This window comes from Hyperolius riggenbachi, chromosome 12 (assembly GCF_040937935.1).
Source record: "Hyperolius riggenbachi isolate aHypRig1 chromosome 12, aHypRig1.pri, whole genome shotgun sequence".
Classification (NCBI taxonomy): domain Eukaryota; kingdom Metazoa; phylum Chordata; class Amphibia; order Anura; family Hyperoliidae; genus Hyperolius; species Hyperolius riggenbachi.
Genome location: NC_090657.1, coordinates 91,182,435 through 91,195,847, shown reverse-complemented (window position 1 = coordinate 91,195,847; position 13,413 = coordinate 91,182,435). Strand labels below are relative to the sequence as shown.

The window sequence follows — 13,413 nt, the reverse complement described above, 5'->3', positions numbered from 1 at the left end:
TCTCTGGCAGAGGGTTTCCCAGGAAGACAATTCAGGTAGTGACCTACATAAGGTGCAGCAGCGAGGAGAGTACATCAGTGGAGTGCAGATGGTCACACAGGATGCCTGAAAAATGCCTGAAAAATGCCTGGAGTCTAGCTAACGTCCAGTAATTGTGTTACGATCCCTAACGATAATGCTAGCGTACCAAGACTTAGATTAATTGTGTGGTGTATAGGGAGGAAAGAGTCATGAATATACGGTTATGCTGCTGGAAGGTGATGCAGGACATGCTGTTCAGTATTACTCCTCTCAGCTGCTGTGCCTTTGGAAGATTTCTGCTTGAAGAAATGTACATCAGCTTTTAGGCCATTTAATTTATTCAACTTTTAAAGCACACCTGAATAAAGACAAAAAAGTTGATATTTACTTCCCTGGGGCTTCTTTCAGCCCTCTATAGTCTGTCAGCTCCCTGTGTGTCTTCAGGGACCCCTCCTATGTGTTGCTTCCCCCTCAGAAAGATATGCGACTGGAGCTCTAGTTGCAGCCACTGTGCATGCGTGGTCCAGTCTGAGCACTTCCTCAGTCATGCTTCCGTCGCTGGGAGCATTTTGCGTTTGCACAGATCACAAATGAATTGTATAGAGCATGCGCAGAACGCGATCACAGAATGTGAGGGGGCAGCAACACATAGGAGGGAACCCGGAGGACAGAGAAATTTGACAGACTACGGAGGGCTGGAAAAAGCCCCAGGTAAATTAAAAATCTACTTTTTTGTCCCAATTCATGTGTGTTTTAAGCTTTTTAATAATATTTGTAATGGTATATTTGTATCTGTGATAAAGCACACATTTAACTGGAATTAACTTTTTACAGTAAAACAACAGTTTAAAGCGTAACTGTCAGGCATAAAATAAAAAATCAATTCTTTATTTTTGTCTGGTAAACAATAAGGATGCTAACCAGGCAATCCAACAGATAAAAATCACTCTTACTTTTCTTCTCCATAAAACATCATTCCCCAGTTTCCCTGGCTCTTATTGGGTACCTCTGCCGCACAAAGGAAGTTGCAGGGCATGCTGGGTTTTCTTTTTTTCTTCTTTACTTTCCCCTCACACATAACCAATGCAGTCTGATTGGGTGTAGCTTCTTTCCCTCCCGTTTTCCCCTCCCACACCTCTGTTCCTCTCTGATTGGCCAATATTTCTCATGCTGAGACACTTTCTACTGCAGAGCTGGGTGAGAGTGGGAGTGTCTGAAGATTGGGACGGAGGGCGGACAATGATACACAGACAGAGTAAGGGAAGAAATGATGTCAGAATTGGTTTCAAGATAGACACAGTCAAAATGGAAAATCCTCAGAAGGATTTTCTCTTCTTTTTTTTTACTACAGAAAAATCACTAAAATCAAAATGTGGACAGTGCAATACATATGTTATGTAAGTAGAGCAAGTATTTATCTACTTATATATGTGTTTTTTTTGTGGAGAAATCAGAAGTGCCTAGACTGCACTGTGTGATGCGTTGCGATTCACCATGGAATTGTAAAGCATGGTTATGCGCATTGTGATTTCCACTCATTATACTGTATGGAATCGCAATCCCATTCTCCAAAAATTGCATCTAAGCGTAAGTGCAGTGGCACTTACATTTCCCGATGGAATCAACTGGGGAAGGGGCCTTAGTCAACAAATGTCTAGCCTACCATTGCTAAAAACCCCATGCAGAAACAACTAGCTCAGCGCTTCTAAACATTATTACAGCAAGCACCCCCTTAGCAATTGTTTATCAAGTCCCCTCTGATGTGACTAACATTAGCTCAAATATACATTCACCAGCCGTATACCATAATAGCGCAAACATTTTCCAAATAGTGAACAAAAAATTACTTCGTTTTGATCTGATTTCTACTATTCTATAACTTATAACAACTAATTGTGACAAGCACAAGTCACCCCTGAACTCAGCAGGGAATAGCTTTGGGGTACACATTCAGCATTGTGAGAGCCTGTAGACTAGCTGATCAGCCACATCCTATTTATTGTACTGTATCTTCCTTGTATAAAAAGGAGGAATACCGTGCCTCTAATAGAAAGGTGAGAGTCACTTTGTAGAGAGAAAAACTGAAATTTGCCTTATTAAGACAGAAGGTATTTGCAATTACTCTGGTTGAAGTAAGCATATGAAGTGTTCCACAATGCTTCACTGCTGAATATGCAAACCACTCCTTTGTTGTCCCTTAAAGCCAAAACACACATGCAATGATGTGTCAGCTTGTTAATATTACAGAGCCACACTAATCCAACATGCATACAGACTGTTTCAGGTTGGTTGGTCCACTCCTCATCAATGCATGGCATGGATTAATATGGCTCTATGGGGTAGGACTTGAAGCACCCAGAGTTACAGATTGCCCAGCAAGCTCATGGGGAACTAGGACTCCTAGCGGTGTGTAAGGGGCTAAATAGGACCAAAAAGCCCCCTTACTAAAAACCTATGTATAAGCATACTTGGCCCCTAATAGGCTGATCAAATATATTCCCCAATTCACTGGTGCGTGCCCTAAATGCCATTTCCCCTCCCCTTCCTTTTTCCACCTTATCTGGAAATGCCCTACCATAGCTGACTTTTGGAAGCAGATAATTACATTTTTATACGATAAAATGGACTGTCCCATGAACTCTGACCCGATCTTATGTCTCCTTGGTGTAGTACAAGATGAAGGTCTAGATAACCCTACTAAAACGTTTCTTTCCGAAGTAGTATCCATGGGAACACAAGAAGTGGCATGTAGGTGGCTAGCGCCCACGCCACCAGCCTTTGACAGGTGTAGATACAGCTCTGACTTATAAGTTTACACTCACCCAGGCACTACAAAAAATGTCATTTGATATGGGACAGGTGGAAAAATCGCTGCTAATCACCTCTACATAACTATTCTCTTTCCTACATTCTCTATATCCACTAAAATCAACCACTGTCTTATGGTCACCTTATCATATTTCATTGTTGTGTGGTATCATTTTAACCGTGACGAGTTGTAGAATACATGTTGGTGGGTCTTAAAGCTTGGGCACACGTCACATAAAAAATAGATAGGGACAAACTCAATCCAACATAAAAAAGTCATTTTCAAAAGTATGACCAACCTTGGGAAAATTTTAGCAAAACTACAAGAGACATATGTGGTAACATTTTAACCCTGATAAGTAGTAGAATATAGTTTAGAAAGTTTTAGGGTTGAGGCCCATGTCCTGTGTATTCTTTTTAGTCACAAACTGAATCAAAGGCAATTACATTTTCGCATATTTTATACCAAAATAAAAGACTTTTAAAATGAAAACAAAGTGACGGAATATGAAAGAAGAAACATACATTATTACCTTAGGAACTTGGCTTTTTAAATATGTATGCCATAAGGGTATATTACTATTATTTTTGCAAATAAGGTATTGGAATCATCAATAGTGTACAATGAGAAAGCAAAAAAACTGAAAAAAGACACCTTTATTTCCAAACACAATATTGTCACCATACATTGTGCTGGGAATATTATCGAAACATTGTTATAACCAGGATAGATAAGCTAATACAATTTGTCAGTTCAACTTATAGTTAGCACTGTTTATTGTAAAGCTATAATGAATGTAAATGGAGAAATAGTGTGTTTTTTCAATTTTTCCCTTCTTTTTCCTTTGAAATGCATTGAAAATAAGGTAAATACTAAACAAAATTATCACACACTAAAAGCCTATTGTGTCCTGAAAAAAACAATACATAGATCATTTAGGTGTGATTAGTAGTAATAAAGTTATTGGCGAATGAATGGGAGCAGTGCTGATATGTGAAAAATGCCTTGGTCCTGAAATGGTTAAAGCAAACTGTATTACCTCTTTTGGACTTATTTTGAAATTTTCAATGAACTTATTTTTTTGTTTAAAAAAAATTCTATTTTTAGTAAGAGGGCTGTTTGGTCCTTTTTAGCCCCTTACACACTCCCAGGAATCCTGGTTCACGAGGAGCTTGGTGGTCAATCAGTAACGCTGTTTGTACACAGACAGAGAAAATACACATGATTTGACCAAGCTGCTTTGCATAGGGCTCACATTACAAGCAACATAGCAGTGCCAATGTAGACAAGACAAAGAATACAGAAAAAAATATCAAGGAGAATTTTGGAAATTCGCTGCGGTAAGCATATCTGTTACTTCAAGATGTACAAGATGTGTCTAAAAAAAAAAAAACCAGGACTGAATGTATAAGACATTTTATTGAACGTTGCACACCGCTGCTTATTCTTCTTTAACTGATCAAAACAGTGCTGGAAGGTAGTTTGTTCCAGGCTTTTCATGTCTCTTTTTCAGCTCTCTTTGTGAAGCCATTCAATTCAAACATTTTCCCCTTCATTGCGCTCTTGACATTCAGTGACAAAAACCCAATAAAATGACTTGATGTAAGATCAGGTGAGTCTGGACGGTGGCCCAACACAGGGACTTTATTTCAGCTAAAATTTTCCACACACATTTTGGACTGGAACATTAACTGGATACAGGATTCAACAATTCACCAACAAGCCTGGCCTCTTTCTTGTTCTTTTAGGTTAATTAAGATTTCATTGTAGAAATGTTAGTTGACTCACAAATATTGCCTTTATGAATGTTAATTTCAGCTGTCGCCATCATACTCGATTGTCGGTACTTCTGTTCAGCTTCAATGATTCTTTGGATGCTCTCTCCAGTTGTTGTGGTGTTTGGATGTCCTGGATGTTTATCATCCTCCATCTTCTCAGCTATCACGTTTGTGCCACTCAAAAGACCCATACGTTTTCTATAAGACCCAATTTAGAAACAAATGAAATAGTGTAACCCTTTCCAATCCATTGAATTTGTCACTCACAACCCCTGTACCCACCTCCAGCACTTGCTTTTTTTCTCTCGCTGGGTACTGTGCAGTGAGGATCTGGTAGGGGCTCTACCTCCTCCCACAATGCAAAGAGGCGGCCAGGCATCAACTCGCGCACTGTACCTCCGCACCCCCATTTCACACGTGCAGCATAATCACGCGGCACAGAGCGGTGCTGGGGGGGGGGATCAAGGTATCGATTTTGTCTGACACTTTAGTCCACATAGCCTGGCGCTGTGGTGGATTAGATCTAGCAACGGCGCCCCTAGTGGTGAACCCAAATGCGTCCATGTAATATTGATATTACCTGGCGTGACGCCAGAGTATGGGGCGTGATCCAAGTGTCATACTTAGTCCAACTCTTTGATCTAAAGGGGTTGACGCCATGCAGGAGTAGATCCAACAACAGCGCCCCTAGCGACAGCCATGTTTTTCTGTGTTGAACTATGTCCAACATTGGTGCTGAACTGGGAAATGCCAATGTGAGACATAGTCCAACACAGGACTGGAGAGGGTTAACAGACTATAACGTTCTTAACAGATTATAACTTGTTTATTAACATTTTCCCAAAAAACGGATTGACAGGACCATTCCTATATAGATTGTTCATTGTAGATTAGCCCCCATCAACACTGCCCAATCCGATCAATCATACGGTCGATAAGTGGTGGGCCGAAATTTTGCAGTTACTTATTGTAATCATAATGCGAAATTTCAGAGAAAATCTTAATTCCTTTTGTATGTAATAGTAATATTTCATAATTTCACGTAATGTTTTGCATAATTTTTGTGCAATTTCACAAAATGTTGTGCCGACTTTAGCGGTTAATAGTAAAGCCCCCATACATTCTGTTGCTACCAAAATTAGTACATATGTTAAGGAGAATAGTGGGTGCAAGTCACAAAAAATTATTTTTCAAAAAGACCTTGTACTTTTGAGAAAATCGATTTTAAATATGCAAAGAAAAATGTTTTTTAACCTTGTCTTTTTTGTTTAAAAACTATTTTTTTTCTCAAAAACTAAAAGGTCTTTTTGGAAAATTCTTTTTTTGACTCGTACCCACTATTCATACTTAACATATGTAGCATTTTTGGTGTCACTATCATGTATGGGGGCTTTGCTATTCACTGCCAAAGTCGGCATGAAATTACGCTAAATTTTAGGCGAAATTACAAATAACTAAACGAAATAGAATTTACAAATCGTAATTACGTATAAGCGTAAATGCGCAAATTTACGCTAAATTTTGCGTAATCGTAATTAGCTGATTACGATCATCACTGCGCCTGCGGTCGATCATTTGGGAAATTGTGTCAGCACCTTAACTGATATTCTGGGATGTAAACTAGTGGTAAAGTGTTGGTACTCCCTGATCAATGTGCAACTGCGGATCAAGGATCGCTGGATCAACTTGCTATTCACCTGTGTATTCATAATATTCTCACATGGAGAAAATGTCCTATTCTCATGTGAACAAAAAATCTGGCTCACAGAAGAAGCAGTTTCTATCATTGATACAATATATGGTCAGCTGTGTATATGGCCCAAGGATTAGAGGCAGAAAAAAAGAGTAGTTTATTGGTACACCAAAATTTTTATTTTTTTCCCATTTTTGCTTTGAGAGTTTTTAGGTTTTTAATGAGATTTCCCACCAGCAGCCAAACACTGGGGGTGGGCAATGGGCAGCCACAGTTTAATTTCTAATAAAGTGTTAGGGATCTCCACAGCCAGACAGGGCTGGTGGGTGCTTCCATAGAGGCAAAAGGGGAAATTGCCCCAGGACCCCATAGCTTGTGGGAGCACCCCAAAGTGTTTCCCCCAACTTACCACTGCTCCCCGGGGACCCTGCAATGGAGCAATGAAGGACTGACAGCGAAGTGCACCTGCCGGGAAAGGCAAGACTCTACTCTGCCAAAAACATTGCAGGGCCTCGAGGGCACAGTTAAGTTGGGGGTAGCCGGCTCAAGGGCCCAGGGGGTGGAAATTAGGTTGCAAAAAAAGGCCTCTAGTGCCACTTTTTGGTCGGGGGGGAGGAGTCTGTTGGGGGGCTCTCAACTTAATCTTGCCCAGGAGTCCCATTGTTACTTGAACGAGCCTTGCATCCAGAGACTTGTAGATGATTGCTTTATGAAGTTATACGACTACGTGGCTTTGCAGCAGGAATGCCATTCATTAATTTAACATATTAAGCACACAGCTCTATTAATAGGTACTGCTATTCCTCTCCAAGCCTATAACACAGGAAACAACGCACGATTTATTCTAGAACCTAGTCATTTATCCTCACCTCTCTATGGTGGAGATGCTGGTAATTACAATGTGTGGGAAAGAAGGTACATTGCTGATCTTGTCCTCAGCTTTGTTCAAATAATAGCCTACAAAGTAAGATATGCTTGTTTAATTCCTCAACATGAAAATAATAGCATCACTTCTCTTAATGTAGCCCTTGTACAAAGTAATTGAAAGATGATGCAAAGTAAAAACATAGATGATAATGGTAGATGTGATTATAATATTGCGCTACAGCTAAGCAGCACTGAGATCAGTCACAGCTGACAGGTGACGTAAACAACATCGATGATCTCGTTGCAGTGGCACCTGTACCGTTAGTGGGTGCTGTTATACATCCTTGTATAACAGCACCCTACTAACGGTACAATTTTCAGCAAAGAATCATCCAAGCAATCAGATAAATGCGATTCGATCAGCAGAAAACAAACTTTGTTGATGTCCCAAATGGTACAAACGCTGATAAAAAGAGTGGCACTCACTGGATACAGGGATAAGGGTGCCCAAGCCTCAAATGATCCTCACACCATCAGATCCAATCCATGTAGTAAAAAGTGTTGGAGGCTGGCACTTCCGTTGGTTGAAACGGCTTGAAGAAAGGCTAATACCTGAAACAGCGGGCTGTCGCTGTGTTACCACTGTTTTTAATGCTTCAATAAAGAGCTTTTTCTACTTTTGGAAGTGCCAGCCTCCAACACTTTTTACTACATTGATGTCCCAAATGGACTGCAAATAATTCTAAAGGCGATTATTTTTAGTTTAAAGGCTACCCGAGGTGAAATGTGACATGAGATAGACATGGGTATGTACAGTGCCAAGCACACAAATAACTATTCTGTGTTCCTTTTTTGTCTTTCTCTGCCTGAAAGAGTAAAAAATCAGGTATGCAAGTGACCATTTCTGTCCGGGTCGGGACCATGTCAGACTATAGTGTAACCCTCACTGATAAGGAATTACAGCTGTAAAACACTTTCATGGCAGAAAATGGCTTCTTAGAGCAAAAATAGATAAAAATGGTAAATAATTCATAGATTTATTTAGTTCTGGCATACTTCAATGAATGTGTCATTGAGCAAAAACAATAAAACAGTTAAAACTTGAAAAGTAGATTTAAACATAAAATAAAACTGTGGAATATCTTAAAAAATCATTTTAGGAGAAGGAGAATAGATACAATTGTTTATTTCATTCGTTTATTTGTCTTTATTCGCCTCAGGTGTCCTTTAATTTAGTTGATTGTAAAAATGGTAATTGGTTGGGATGGGTAGGAAGTACAGATTCTTTTGTTGATTGTTGATTGTGAAATGCAGTAATCAATGTATTATGTCTTTTTTCCAATCACATTTATCTTATCGCTTGGACGATTCTTTGCTGAAGATTGTACCGTTAGTGGGCCCCTTTAGGCAACCTAGTGAACAGACAGTTCTTGTAGGTGATGTATCAGAAGCAGGGAAAAGAACTGTGGTAAGTGCTGGACAAAAAGGGGATTGCTAGGACATGAAAGTCAGGAGCGATTCTCTCATGAAGCAAGGTGAAACATTTGCATCAGGCGGCAGAGATTACAGGGGCAGTATTTGTGTACTGTGTTTACACTTACCGCATGCAGTCAGAGTAGGAGGAGAAGTGAGAGAAGAGCGAGGTGAAGAAGTCATCATTGGGGAAAAGCAGCTTGTTGTGCTGTGTGAGGAGTCTGACAGTGATTGAGGAGGGGGAAGGCAAGAGAGCAGCAGTGTTTCATTTGACTTGTACAGCAGAAGGGAGGAGGTGGCACTGCTGTCCTTACTGTGCAGGCTGAGGAGTGAGCAGTTTGTTTGTCACAGACTCATAGCCAGCCAGTGCGCTATTGTGTTGAGTTGCAGCATGTCATGTGAGAACATTAACCGCTTAATGACAAGCTGATTTATAAAAACGTCCTGCTAGAGCCTTTTAATGGCTCCAGGATGTTTTTATAAGACAGAGAGTGCTGCTGCCGCTGTGCGCGTGCATGTGCCCACATGCACGTGCGCACGTCCGCACATGCACGTGCGCGCCCTCGGACACGCATCCCCGTGCACGTGAAAATAGTGAAGAAAAAAAACACCAAAGAAAACATGCACCTTTAATTCCAAGTACTATATTGTCACCATACTTTGTATTAGGGACATAATTAAAATGTGATAACCAGAACAAATAGGCAGATAAAATGTGTGGGATTTATGCACAGTAGCAGTGTTTATATTAAAACTATAGGGGATGAAATTGAAGAAATAGTTTATTTTTTCCTTGTTTTTCCCTTTAAAATGCATAGAAAATAAAGTAATTACTGAAAACAAATATCAACCCCAAAAAGCGCAATTTGTGGTAAAAAAACAAGATATAGATCATTTCATTGTGATTAGTAGTGATTAAGCTATTGGAAAATGAAAGGGATGAGCACTGAAAGGTGAAAAACGCTCTTGTCCGTTAGGGTAAAAACACCTTTGAGGTGAAGTGGTTAAATAAAGCAGAGTAAATTGTCGGGTAAGGTAAGGATCCTCACAAGTTTGCCTCAGGCAGCAGAAAGTCTAGAACCAGCCCTGATGAAAGCCCTGTTGTATCAGTATTCAAACTCAGGTATTAATCTTTTCATACTTACCGTACATGTGCACCTTGGCTCTCATCTGTCAAGTTCAGGCTATATGGCTTTTTGATTGGAGGTGTTGTATTTGATATGTGATTGGTCAGTGGCTTGCAGAGTGCAGATTGATTTTGTGCTTATCTTGGCACACTTTCACTTGGATCATCTACTGTATATTAGTTGCCTGTAGTGTCTGTCAATTGTATTCTACATATTCTCTGTGGACCCCCACAGATGTTTTGTTTTTAAAGGAGAACTGTAGTAAGTGGAATATGGAGGCTTCCATATTTATTTCCTTTTAAATAATACCAGTTGCCTGGCATCCCTGCTAACCTATTTGGCTGCAGTAGTGACTGAATCACACCAGAAACAAGCATGCAGCTAATTTTGTCAGATCGAACAATAATGTCAGAAACATCTGATCTGCTGCATGCTTGATCAGGGTTTATGACTAAAAGTATTAGAGGCAGAGGATCAGCGGGGCTGCCAGGCAACTGGTATTGCTTAAAAGAAAATAAATATTGCAGCCTTCATATCGCTCTCGCTTCAGTTGTCCTTTAAGTGTTTTTATATTTAATTTCCCAATAAAGTTTACTATACTCGACTATAAGTATAGAAATTTAGGTTTCACTTACCTGGGGTTTCGACCAGCCCCCCGCAGTCGTCCTGTGCCCGCAGGGTGCTGAACCGATCCTCCATTCCACCGCCGCGGCTTAGTTTCGTTTCTACAGACTGATCAGTCGGTGGTCCACTGCGCCTGCGCTACCCTGGCCACGTGCATCCTGGCGTGAACCCATACGAAGATGCGCACAGCCATGAGCTGCGCAGGCGCAGTGGACTGCTGACTGATCGGCAGAATCGAAACAAAGCCATGTCAGGGTAACTGAGGATCGGTTCAGAAGGCCCAGCACAGGTAAGTGAAACTCTTTTTCTATTTTTCAGTTAAGGTTCACTTTAATTTGTAATTTTGTTATTTGTATATATAACTTTTGATATAAGAAAGTTTTAGAGGCATCCATTGCCTGTGAGACACTGACATTTTTACCAACCAATGGCTGCAACACTGAGGATTGTGTGCATTATTAGTGACATCCCCATCTGCACCAATTAACGCAGTGGTAAGTGACACTTTCTTGATAAAGGAAATGCCAAGAAAACACAGGTCTGCAAGTCCTGGACACACCAATTAACAAGGAAAGTGCAGGTGGAAAGACGCAGCGCATTCACCCCTCCTCCTCCCCAAGTGCAGCCATTAACTTTGAAGGATAGACTTATACTTGAATCAATAAAAAAAACAGCTTATGGGTGTGGATTTATACACACGGTTGACTTATATTTGAGTATATACGGTTCATCTTTGCTTTACTTGCTGTCTCAGGTGGCAGATCAGGAATAATAGGAACTGAACTGGGCATAACGGCACGCGAGCTACAAACAGACATTTGACATGCTAATATATCTCTAAATATGAGCAGCAGTCCAACCCCACTGCACAGTGGAATGTGGATTGAAAAAGAAACATTTACATTGGTAGTACCCATTTTAATAAGGTTAAATTATGAAAAAATAATTGGCATATTTTAATTAATTTAAAGTGGACCTGAACTCTTGCACAGGTCAGAAGGAAATTAGAGAGAAATGCACCCTGTGTGTTTAGAGAGTTTAGCCTGTTTAATTCTCCCTGATTTGTGCCTAATCACAAGTTGTAATTTGATCTCTCCCCAATGTCACCTGACTGCCATGGCAGATAAGTCAGATAAGCTCATTTGAAAGCACAACATGTTAACAATATGGCTGCTTCCATGAAAACAGGTAGTAGAAACCCTGCAGATTTATTTCAGGATTTCTCTCAGATGTAACAAAAAATGTTTTTCATTAAAGGTTATAATGCTGTTGCGTATCTTTTAGAGCAGAGAGGAAGTTCCGAGTTCAGGTCCGCTTTAAAAGGACAAGGCATCTACTGTAGATTGACTGGTCTTTTGGCAACAGTTCACATATATTTACATGTATTCCTCCTCTCTTGCTCTGTCTCTCTTTCTCTGTTCACAGCACACATTGATATTGGGCTGTCCTCAGATCCAGGGGAAGATGGTCACATTAGGTGGCCATCTACGGGAGAGTGTGTCTCTTTTATTGGCTTGTAATATCCTGCTTTGTTTCAGAGCCGCTGTGTGATATCTCAGTGTTTCGTGGTCCTGCTCTCTGCTGAATTAACTTGACTCATGAAAGAGGTTAATTAAATCTTGCTGGGTGAAAAATGCACACACCTTGAATTTTCACACTGCTGTCCAGCAAGACAAACAACAGAGAAAATAATGAGTTGTCTGTGGGATAGATAGGGAAGATGCAGTCATTTCTCTGCAGGAACAGAGTATTTAGCAAGTGAAGGGAAAAGCTAAAAACAGGAAATAGTGCAATGTGTGGAGATTTAGCAGAACATTCTTATCTTTTAGTGATTTCAGGGGCTCTTGTGGGTCAAGAGGAAGTGAGCCTTGAGGGCTATTTACCACTAAGTAACGCAATCGTGTTTTTGCTGGGATGCAATCGTCTTTGGAAGGTATACCGGTATCCGAACTCTACTTGTGACGCTTCTGTCTACCACCTAGCAATTTCCCTGCCTGCAGTGTGCTCTAATATAAGGCCACTGTGTGTGTGTTTGTGGGTTGTTTGGAGTGGTGTTAGGTGGTTGTGACAGGATGGCCATCCAATGTTTTTAAAGCACTCTTTACCATTTTTGCTATTTTGACTAATAAAACTTTATATATTATTATACCAAGAACAAGATTTATGGATCTACCGTATTTTTCGGACCATAAGACGCTCCGGATCATAAGACGCACCTAGGTTTAGAGGACAAAAATCTGGGGGAAAAAAAATACTAAACCCGGTGCATCCATGGTGTAGGGGCATCTTGTGGATCTTCTCCCCTCCCCAATTTATATGTCCCCCTTGTACCTCTTGTGTCCCCGTGTCCCATTTGTACCTTTAGTGTCTCCCTTGTGACCTCCTCTGTCCCCCTGTATCCTCCTCTGTCCCCTTGTGTCCTCTTAAATGCCCCCCTTGTCCTCTTAGGTGGCCCCTTTGTCCTCCAAAGTGCCCCCCCCCCCCCCCCCCCCTGTTGTCTTAAGTAAGTGCCCTCTGTGTCCTTTAAAGTGGCTCATGTATTCTCTAAAGTGTCCCATGTGTTCTTTAAGTGCCCGCTGTGTGCTTTTAGATGCCACCCGGGTACTCTTAACTGGCCCCCGTGTCCTTTAAAATGCCCTGTGCGCTACTAAGTAACCCCTGTACTAGTCTGTCCCCCTGTGAAACTTATCTTCTTCGTCACCCGTCTGTGTAAGGAATCTGTGTCTGGTTTGCAGAGCATGTATTGCAGGATGTAATGGGTAGGTGTCCACGGGGCTGTCCCGTCCCGCCCCTCTATACCGGTGCATTCCTGCCCCCTGTCCTCAGCTGTCCCGGCCCCCCTAACTACTTTCCCCAGCTCTCTAAGGGTTACGTGAGGAGTGTGAAGGCATAGGCTTACCGCTGGATGTTAGCACTGTCAGCGGTAATCTTCCGTGCTAAAGCCGCTGGATGGTCCGTGCACGCTGCCAAAGCCTTCCTCCCTTCACTTCTGCTTTGGTGATGAAAGCGGAAGTGAAGGTA

General features: G+C 41.1%; 1 protein-coding gene and 2 long non-coding RNA genes across 10 annotated transcripts in view; 1 reads left to right on the top strand and 2 right to left on the bottom strand.

Annotated features, from left to right (window-relative positions):
* The window catches only part of LOC137541048 (uncharacterized), a 617,426-nt gene that overhangs the window by 268,084 nt on the left and 335,929 nt on the right, over positions 1–13,413 (top strand). The gene's annotated exons all lie outside the window — the stretch shown is intronic.
* Positions 1–13,413, bottom strand: part of KCNH4 (potassium voltage-gated channel subfamily H member 4) — a 323,258-nt gene that overhangs the window by 170,936 nt on the left and 138,909 nt on the right. The window lies entirely within an intron of this gene.
* On the bottom strand, positions 4,231–13,380 carry LOC137541544 (uncharacterized). The gene is made up of 3 exons (XR_011025207.1): positions 13,292–13,380; positions 7,171–7,258; positions 4,231–4,806 (listed from the first exon to the last, which is right to left on the bottom strand). It is a non-coding gene; the product is annotated as an uncharacterized lncRNA (long non-coding RNA).